Raw genomic sequence first — 9093 nt, 5'->3', positions numbered from 1 at the left:
TATTGTTGGCAGAATAAGACCACTTGGTCTTTCTAGTCCCTTAATAAATCCTTTCTTATTATCTTAGGATATATATGCTTATCCCAGGTATATTTAAATTCAGTTATTGTAGATTTACGTACCACAACTGCTGGAAATTTGTTTCAAGCATCTAATACTTTAAGCAGTAAAGTAATATTTTCTTGTGTTGTTTTCCATCTTCCCCCAACTAACCTCAGAATGTGCCTCCTTGTTGTTGAGTATAAAAAAAAAGAGAAAAAAAATTCCCTTCTAAACCTTATTTAGTCCATATTTAAAGGTTTCGATTATGTCCCCGCTTTCCCTTCTTTCCTTCAGATGATACAAATTTAAATAATTAAAGGGGTATTCCGGGAAAAATTAACTCCTCGGTTCCCGTGTCTTTTGAATTAGATTCATGTAATTCAAAGAAATATCTATGATTTGTGAATCACATGATTTGTTACAGGAAAAAAACTTTCAAAATAAGACAATCAAGAAAAGTTCCGCCATAAAAGTCCATTTTTTTAACGCTGCCTACAGCGGGAATTAGTGATCATGATCATTAATTCCGACTGTAGGTAATGTTAAACAACAACCGTTCACGACAGAATGGCCATTGTTTGTACAGCTTGGGAATATAGCCTAAAGGGACATATCTTTAACCTACTTGACAATCAGTCAAACCATAGATTTTGGTGAATGAGGTTATAAGATAAAAAAAAAATTGACGTTTCCCTTTTGGTGTTTAAGATAACATTGAAGGAGCATACAAACAATGGTCTGTGAGCTGTGTTGATCTGTTAAATTTTCCTGAGAATGTGCACCTTCTTATATATTTAAAGGGGTAATCCATAGATTTTGTTTCTTTAAATCAACTGGTGTCAGAAAATTGCAAAGATATGGGAGCAGAGCCTGGGAAATCACATGTGAGCTGAGCTCCGGCAACTAGCGGGGGAAACTGTTTTTAGTATTGCTGTTTGAAGCTGGGAATGAGCAAAGCTGGGCGAGGTGTGAAAACTCAAGGTATTCTTACCTCCTTTGCCGGGAAAAAAAGGCCATACAGGATGGCACGGAACTTCAAGATGGCGCCCGAACATCCTGCACAGCTAGAGCCAGGAGAAAAATCTGACAGAGACAGTGTTGCAGAAAGTCAACATGGCAAAGAGCGTCCTTTCTTAAATCCTCATTCAAGAAAGCCCTCTCCTGTGCTCTGAAGCTTGGCTCACCAAACTAGCAGACATCAGGTCAGAAGTGCAGGAAATTTTCTCCAACTTACTAGGCAATGAGAGGGTTGCCACCATTGTTATTGAGTGGATCCACCGAGCTCTGTGCCCAAAACTTGAACCTGCGGTGCAACCAAAAAAATGTGATCTGCGGCCTCCTCTCATTCTGCGACACAGCTGCAGTGCTCCTTGCCATGAGAGAGAAACATCCAGTTATGACGGTGCAGAAGTCGCCATATATCAGGACCCTGAAGCCACTGCTTGACCTCCTGAGGGCAAATAATATGCCCTATGCTTGGCTATTTCCCTTTGGTTTTGTCGGTTCTGAAAAAACAGGAATATTGATATATGGAGATATATATATATATATATATATATATATATATATATAGATACATATATGGAGACTCTTGCACTCAACCACCTAGGACTTTTCTTTTTTCTCTGGGCCCAACATCTCCTACAACAGGCTCAATTACATTTTTGCAAATACTTCTCTCCTCCCCTCTTTAATAGAGACTGAAATTGGTCAGATTACAATTTCTGACCACGCCACTGTCTCACCGGCAAGAGAGTGGAGGTGGTGCCTGAATGAATCCCTTTTGGGTGTACAGTCTATGTGTGATGATATCTCTAAACAGCTGGAGTTCTTTATTATTAATATGTCTACATTCATTTCCAACCCCCTTGTCTGGGAGTCGCACAAGGCCCATGTCCGCAGACTTTTTATCTCAATAGGCTCTAGAGTGAAAAAAGCAAGGCAAAAAGAAACTAACTCTTTTAGCCCAGATTGCCACCCTAGAGAAGCTGCATAAATCATCACTCAGTCAGCACACATGGAATTGCGAACATTGCGTGAACATATCAGGGACCTCCTCCAGAAAGTCTGCTAAATCCTTCCTACGCTACAAACAGACCCTATACACTCACGGTAACAAGGGCAATCGTTTTATGTCCTCTTGAATCAAGGTGTAACGCCTGGAGTAGTGGATCCACTGGACCGTCACTAGCGATGGCACTAACCTCACCAGGGAGCGGAGTCTAAGGGGCCGCTGGTTTTCACCAGAACCCGCCGCAAGGCGGGATGGACTTGCTGCGGCAGGCGACCCCCAGGTCGCTACCCCTGGCTTGGTTGCTAGTGATGGCGGGCGAGGCGTGGCAGGAGCAGTAGGCAGGAGATGGTGCTGGCAGAGGCCTGTAGGCGTAACCGCAGGAGTCAGGCTGAACACAGGAGCAATGGTGTGACAGGGGAACAGGAACAAGGACTAGGGACCAGGTAGCGGATAGGAATCAGGAACAACAGGGAGCTGGGCCAAACGCTATGGGAAGCATGTAGAGGCTCCAACACCTGGAAGGGGGCAGAGCTGGAACTTATAGGGGAGTGATTGACACATGGACCAATTAGGAGCGCACTGCCCCTTTAACTCTGAGACAGCCGGCGCGCACGCCCTAGGAGGCGGGGACGCGCGCGCCGGCCGGCACAGCGGGTGACGGGAGCGGGGCGAGGTAAGGCGCCCCCCGGGGCCGAACTAGTGGCAGCGCCGGGTCCCTGTACATGGACCCCGGCAGCTGCATGGAGAGGTCACGGCGGCGGTCTGGAGCACGGGACGCCGCCGCGGCCGTGACACAAGGCGGCTAGGAAGACCCTAACAAAATGCTGTTAAGGACTCAGAAGGGCACACGCACACCACAACGCCCTTGATCGCCACAGCGTTTTAGCATTTCTACTCTCTTTATTATCTACAGACCTCTGAAAAATTCACACCCTGAGATCTTCACCCTTCTCAACTGAATGGTGCAGCCGCTAATACTCTACTAGCCCCCGTCAATCCGAAGGAGGTGGGAGAAGTTATAAATAGTTCCCTCTGGGAAGAAGCCCAGGATTTGATGGGCTCACTCCTTACTACTATAAAAAGTTTCAACACATCTTAATTTCTCACCTCACTTCCACATGTAATGCTCTTCTGCAGGGGATCCCCTGGCCTAAACCATCGCAAGAAGCGCAATTTGTGCTCATCTGGAAGGAGGGAAAAGATATGCTTCACTGCAGCAGTTACAGGCCAATCTCTTTGTTAAATAATATGCAAAAGAACACTGCAGAGACACCATCACATGTCTCGACGTCAGTGAACTAGCCAGACCTTCCCTCCGGGAAGGAACAACCAAGCCAAAGCGTTCTCCAGTCAAGGAAACCACCTCAGCAAGGTATCCATCCACAGACAGCTGTTTCGGGGTTCCCGAAACAGCTGTCTGTGGATGGATACCTTGCTGAGGTGGTTTCCTTGACTGGAGAACGCTTTGGCTTGGTTGTTCCTTCCCGGAGGGAAGGTCTGGCTAGTTCACTGACGTCGAGACATGTGATGGTGTCTCTGCAGTGTTCTTTTGCATATTCGATTTCCCAGGGGGCAATGTTCTAGAATACACTGACGTTGAGACACGTGATGGTGTCTCTGCGGTGTTTTGGTTGATCTCCCTGAGGTCAACCAGCGTCCTTTTGTTAAATAATGACCTTAAAATCTAGACAAAATTATTGGCCTTACGACTCCGCTCCCTTGTCCCCCGATTAGTGAGTGATACACAAGCAGGTTTTGTGCAAGGGAGAGAGGGGAAGCATAACACCTCACTACTCTTTCAAGCTATTCATGTTCCCCGCCTCCATAACCGGCCCAAAGTCCTTCTTGGTTTAGACAGCGAGAAGAGTAGACTGGTCTTTCATGAGAGCCTCCCTACAAAAATTTAGACTTCCCGGGCCCTTTATCCAGGCGATCTTTTTACTTTATCACCAACTGCATGCAAGACTTAAAGTTAATGACACTCTGTCACCCGTATTAAACTTCCTAAATGGAACTAGGCAGGCATGCCCACTATCCCCGATGCTTTTTGTAGTGGTCATTGGAACGCTTCTGCAAAAAGTCAGGCAAACCTCGGAGATCAAAGGTCTGCAGATGGGTAACAAGGATATTAAAACCCTTGCTTTTGCAGATAATCTCTTATTCCTGGTAGATGACCCTGTACACTCCCTCCCCCACATCAAGCGGATATTAGATGAGTTTGCCAAGTGGCCCAATTTTAAAGTAAACGAAACCAAATCAGAAATGTTAGACATGTCTCTTCCCTCCTCTATCCAACAGATGTGAAGATCTCCTCCTTCCAGTGGGCGCCCCATGCCATAAAATATTTAGGTACAGGCTGTCGGGACAACTTGCTGACCTGTACCAATTAAATTATGTCCCCTTGGTTGCTACAATAACACAACTTTTAAAGGACTACAACCTTCCCCCCCCCCCCCCCCCTTAATTTGTGGTTAGGGAGGAAAAACCTGCTGAAAACCTATGTTCTGTAATATATATATGTAATTTCCCTTACAGTAACTTTCTTTTAAACCATACAAAGCCTCTTTTCTCGTTTTTATGGGGAAAGGTAAACGGCCATGAACCTTCCACTCCCTTCTCAGGTAACATCTCAAGAGAGGTGGAATTGGTCTACCTGACATTCAGCTGTATTATACGCCAGTCCATTTAAGTAGATGGCTGGATATAACATTCCCAGACCCAGCACCCACACATCTCCACACCTCACTCCTATCCAGCACGGGCTGTGGCGGTGGGCTGACACAACATGATTTATAGCTTCCGTCATGGAAAGTGATCACTTCCTTGTCCCCGACGCATAAAGGTATGCTCCTGGTGTGAATGAGCTTAGCCGACAGGCTTGTTACATTACCTTCTAGAGTAATGCCCGCCTCCCTTACTCCCTGGGTGGTAGGTGATCCTGCACCTACTATTTGCCTACCTGGCAAGCATTACACACTACTCCTCTTTCTGCCTTATTAGATAACAACAAGCAGTTGGACATGGAGAGGCTGCAGGGAATACTGAACTGGAACTCTCTGACCTTCCTCCATCACTCACACATCAAAATGCTTAAAAAATTTCTATGAATTGGCTTACCCCCAGGGAGCCTATACAATTTGAACAGCTTTGTCGCAAACCCATGAGGAAGGTGCGCTCAGTTTCGAACCTACACCAAATCCCTCCACAGCTCCCCTTAACCGTGTTTTCTCCTCTCCTGGAAGAAAGAGCTTAACCCTTTGAGGACCAGGCCCATATTGACCCAGTTGACCATGCAAATTTTCATTTTCGCGTTTTCGTTTTTTCTTCCTCCCCTTTCTAAGAGCTCTAGCACTTTCAGTTTTCTATCTTCAGGGCCATGTAAGGGGTTGTTTTTTACAGTAGTAGTTGTGTAATGGCATCTTTCATTCTACCATAACATGTATGATGGAACCCCAAAATATTATTTATGAAGATATAAATTGGTGAAATTGTAAGAAAGAATGCAATATGGTTACGTTTGGGGGGTTCCTGTGTCTACGTAATGCACTATATGGTAAAAGTGACATGATACCATTATTCTATAGGTCAGTCCAAACACAACCATATGCAGGTTTACACAGATTCTCTAATGTTATACATATATATATATATATATATATATTTTTTTTTTTATGAAATCCTTTTTTTCTTTTTGCAATTAATCATTAATAGAGATGAGCGAACCGGGTTCGGGTCCATCTGAACCGGAACGATCGGCATTTGATTAGCTGGGGCTGCTGAACTTGGATAAAGCTCTAAGGTTGTCTGAAAAACATGGATACAGCCAATGACTATATCCATATCCACATAGCCTTAGGGCTTTATCCAACTTCAGCAGCCACCGCTAATCAAATGCTGAAAGTTCGGGTTTGGATGGACTTGAGCATGCTGGAGGTTCGCTCATCTCTAATCATTAATAAAATAGGCCTATTGTAACGCTTATAACAGTTTTATTTTTTCACCTACGGGGTTGTATGGGGTGTAATTTTTTCCTACATAATCTCTAGCTTTTATTAATACCATATTCGTGAAGATCGGATGTTTTGATCACTTTTTATTAACTTTTATTTATATATAATGTAACAATAATTCTGTAATCTTGGCACTTTTTTCGCTCTTTTCGTTTACACCGTTCACCGTTAGTGATGATACTTGTCATATTTTAATAGATAGAACAATTACGCACGCTATGGTATATTATATGTTTATTTATTTTTATGTTTTATTTATATAATGGGAAAGGGGGGTTAAGCTTTTATTTGGGGAGCGGCTTTGGGGTAGTGTAATAATGTTTTTTACTCTTTTTTTTACACATTTTAAGTCCCTTTGTGGGACTTGTACATTCATTTGTTTGATTTCATATACTGATCATTGCTATGCCATAGGCATAGCATTGAACAGTGTGATAGGCGATCTGCTCATTGAGCCTGCCTGTGCAGGCTCAGTGAGCAGATCGACAATCGGATGGCGAGGAGGCAAGTGAGAGACCTCCGGCGGTCCATTACAACCGGGGGTCCCGATCGTTAAGTGACAGGGGACTCCCCCTATCACTTACACTTAAACGCCACGATCGCAACACTAATGGAAAAAAAAAACAAGCTGACATAGTGGCTACTGCTTACCCAAGTCCCCCTGGCAAGTTTCGCCGCGATCCGCTCTTTTTTGAGGCCACCATGGAGTCTTTTCTATCCAGGCATCTTCTCTTCACTTCCTGGTTCTGATAATGTTCCCACCCACTGTCTCAGACTACATGGACCAGCATGCTATGCAATCCATAGCCATCCCCCTGCTGCTAATGTCTCCCACATTTCTTCTACTTACCTCCCCCTGCCCAGTGATGCTGCTGACTGCAGACACTCTCTATGTAAGGCAGTGCACCTTATCTAATATACTGCTGTTTGCTTATAACAGTAGACTACTTATTGCAGCTGCTTGCAGCATTTGGTCACACAGACATTTGGATCCTGCAGCTGCTGCGGGACTGCATGCACTGGGACTGAGCGGGGGTGGGGGCCGGGCCTGGTCCTCATCTACAGTAAGCACTGCTCTCCCTCTCTGTTCCATCAGCATCTGACTGCCCCGCTCCTTGTCTTGTGAGCCCGGAGAGGAGGAGGGCCAGGCACAAGTTACAAGTGGGTATGCTTTCTGCCCCATTCATCCCCATCTGTGTGACACCTTCAGCCCTGCTAGACATAGAGGATAACACATTGAGCTCTGTAAAGTAATGTCCCCTGCCCCCATAGTAATGTCCTCTGCCCACATAGTAATGTCCCCTGCCCCCATGGTAATGTCCCCTGCCCCCATAGTAATGCCCCCTGCCCCAATAGTAATATCCTCTGCTCCCCATAGTAATGTCCCCTGCCCCAATAGTAATATCCCCTGCTCCCCATAGTAATGTCCCCTGCTCCCCATAGTAATGTCCCCTGCCCCAATAGTAATGTCCTCTGCCCCCATAGTAATGCCCCCGGCTCCCATAGTAATGTCCCCTTCCCCCATAGTAATGTCCCCTGCTCCCCATAGTAATGTCCCCTGCTCCCCATAGTAAAGTCCCCTGCCCCCATAGTAATGTCCTCTGCCCCCATAGTAATGTCCCCTGCCCCCATAGTAATGTCCTCTGCCCCCATAGTAATGCCCCCTGCCCCCATAGTAATATCCCCTGTTTTTACAGAAACAGATATGACTGTATAAAAATCAACCAAATCTAAATAGAATTACGTTGAAGAGACTTATAAGTTATTATAATTATAATACTTATAATTACATGTGTCCCCCGATTGTAAATATTTTAAACAAACACTGACAATGTCCAATGGAGATGCTCTTTCTTCATAAACCTATCACTTTTCTTCTTTTTCTTTGCACACATTCCTTTCCACCACTCACAAGGTCTCTTACATATCCCTGTAGGAAGTTACTTGGTGGGAGAAGGTGTAGCTTAAGTCTGACTCAGTTTCTGATGGGAAGAGGACACACAGAGCAGACGTCTCTGCTGTAGCCAAGCCAGGGCCTGGCTCTGTCAGGACCCTTGTCCGGGACAAGTCCAGTTCAGTTTAGTGTGTTTAGTGAGTTGGTGAGACACACGTGTATGCAGAAGTAACCAGAAACACTCAGTTCTTACAATCTATCCACTAGACCTATTATGCACTGCTAGACACTACATGAGGGAGAAAAGTCGGGGATAATCCTAGCCCACCGCAAGAACCACTCTACATAGTGCAGGGCATTATCCTACTCTTCAAGCAGAACTAGCCTGGATGGAACAAAGATACCAGAAGTAACCCTGGGAAGTCTCGGACACTTAGCTTCACTCAGGTAACCAAGGTTGGGGCTTGTATCACCCTAGTAGGATAAGTAGCACAACACTGTAGGGCAGAAGGTGGTCAGACATTAGTCTAAACACGGGTACAAGTATCTCACTCTCAAATATTTCTCTAATGTTCTGGCAGAGCACAAGTACTACATTAGGTTAGGACTCTGACAAACTCCTCTCCTCTAAACTCTCCAAGCACTGCTAAAACTACTGTACCTCTCTTAAATCCTATTTCTGAAAGTATCTCCGCTGCACAAACCAAGTTAAGCACTGAAGTCTGTATAAGGATTAACCATTTACTGCCAAAGTGTTTTATACTACTCAGAGACTGCATAGTAAAGTTATTTTTTATCACTGAGACTCATCTTTTCATCTGCACCAGCACCTATATACATTTGCCACACACCTTGGGTCATTTGTCTCCTTTCTGTGGGTGGCAGTACCGATAGTCCGGGTGGGTCTATTGCCACTCAGGACTACTGTGAGAAGAGCCCAAGGGACCCATCACAGCCCGGCAGGTCACTGACCATTTGGGGAACAGAACAGACCAGCCACACTAAAAGCAGGTACCAACATCACACCTATAAGCTGGACTAGCACTGGCGTCACGACAATCACCATCACTGGCCGAGTACTATACTATACATAAGAAGAGCACCACCACACAGGTGCCAGCAGAAACTCTCTC

This window comes from Dendropsophus ebraccatus, chromosome 9 (genome assembly GCF_027789765.1).
Source record: "Dendropsophus ebraccatus isolate aDenEbr1 chromosome 9, aDenEbr1.pat, whole genome shotgun sequence".
Classification (NCBI taxonomy): domain Eukaryota; kingdom Metazoa; phylum Chordata; class Amphibia; order Anura; family Hylidae; genus Dendropsophus; species Dendropsophus ebraccatus.
The sequence above is the reverse complement of the archived record's forward strand: the minus strand, read 5'-3'. Positions refer to the sequence as shown.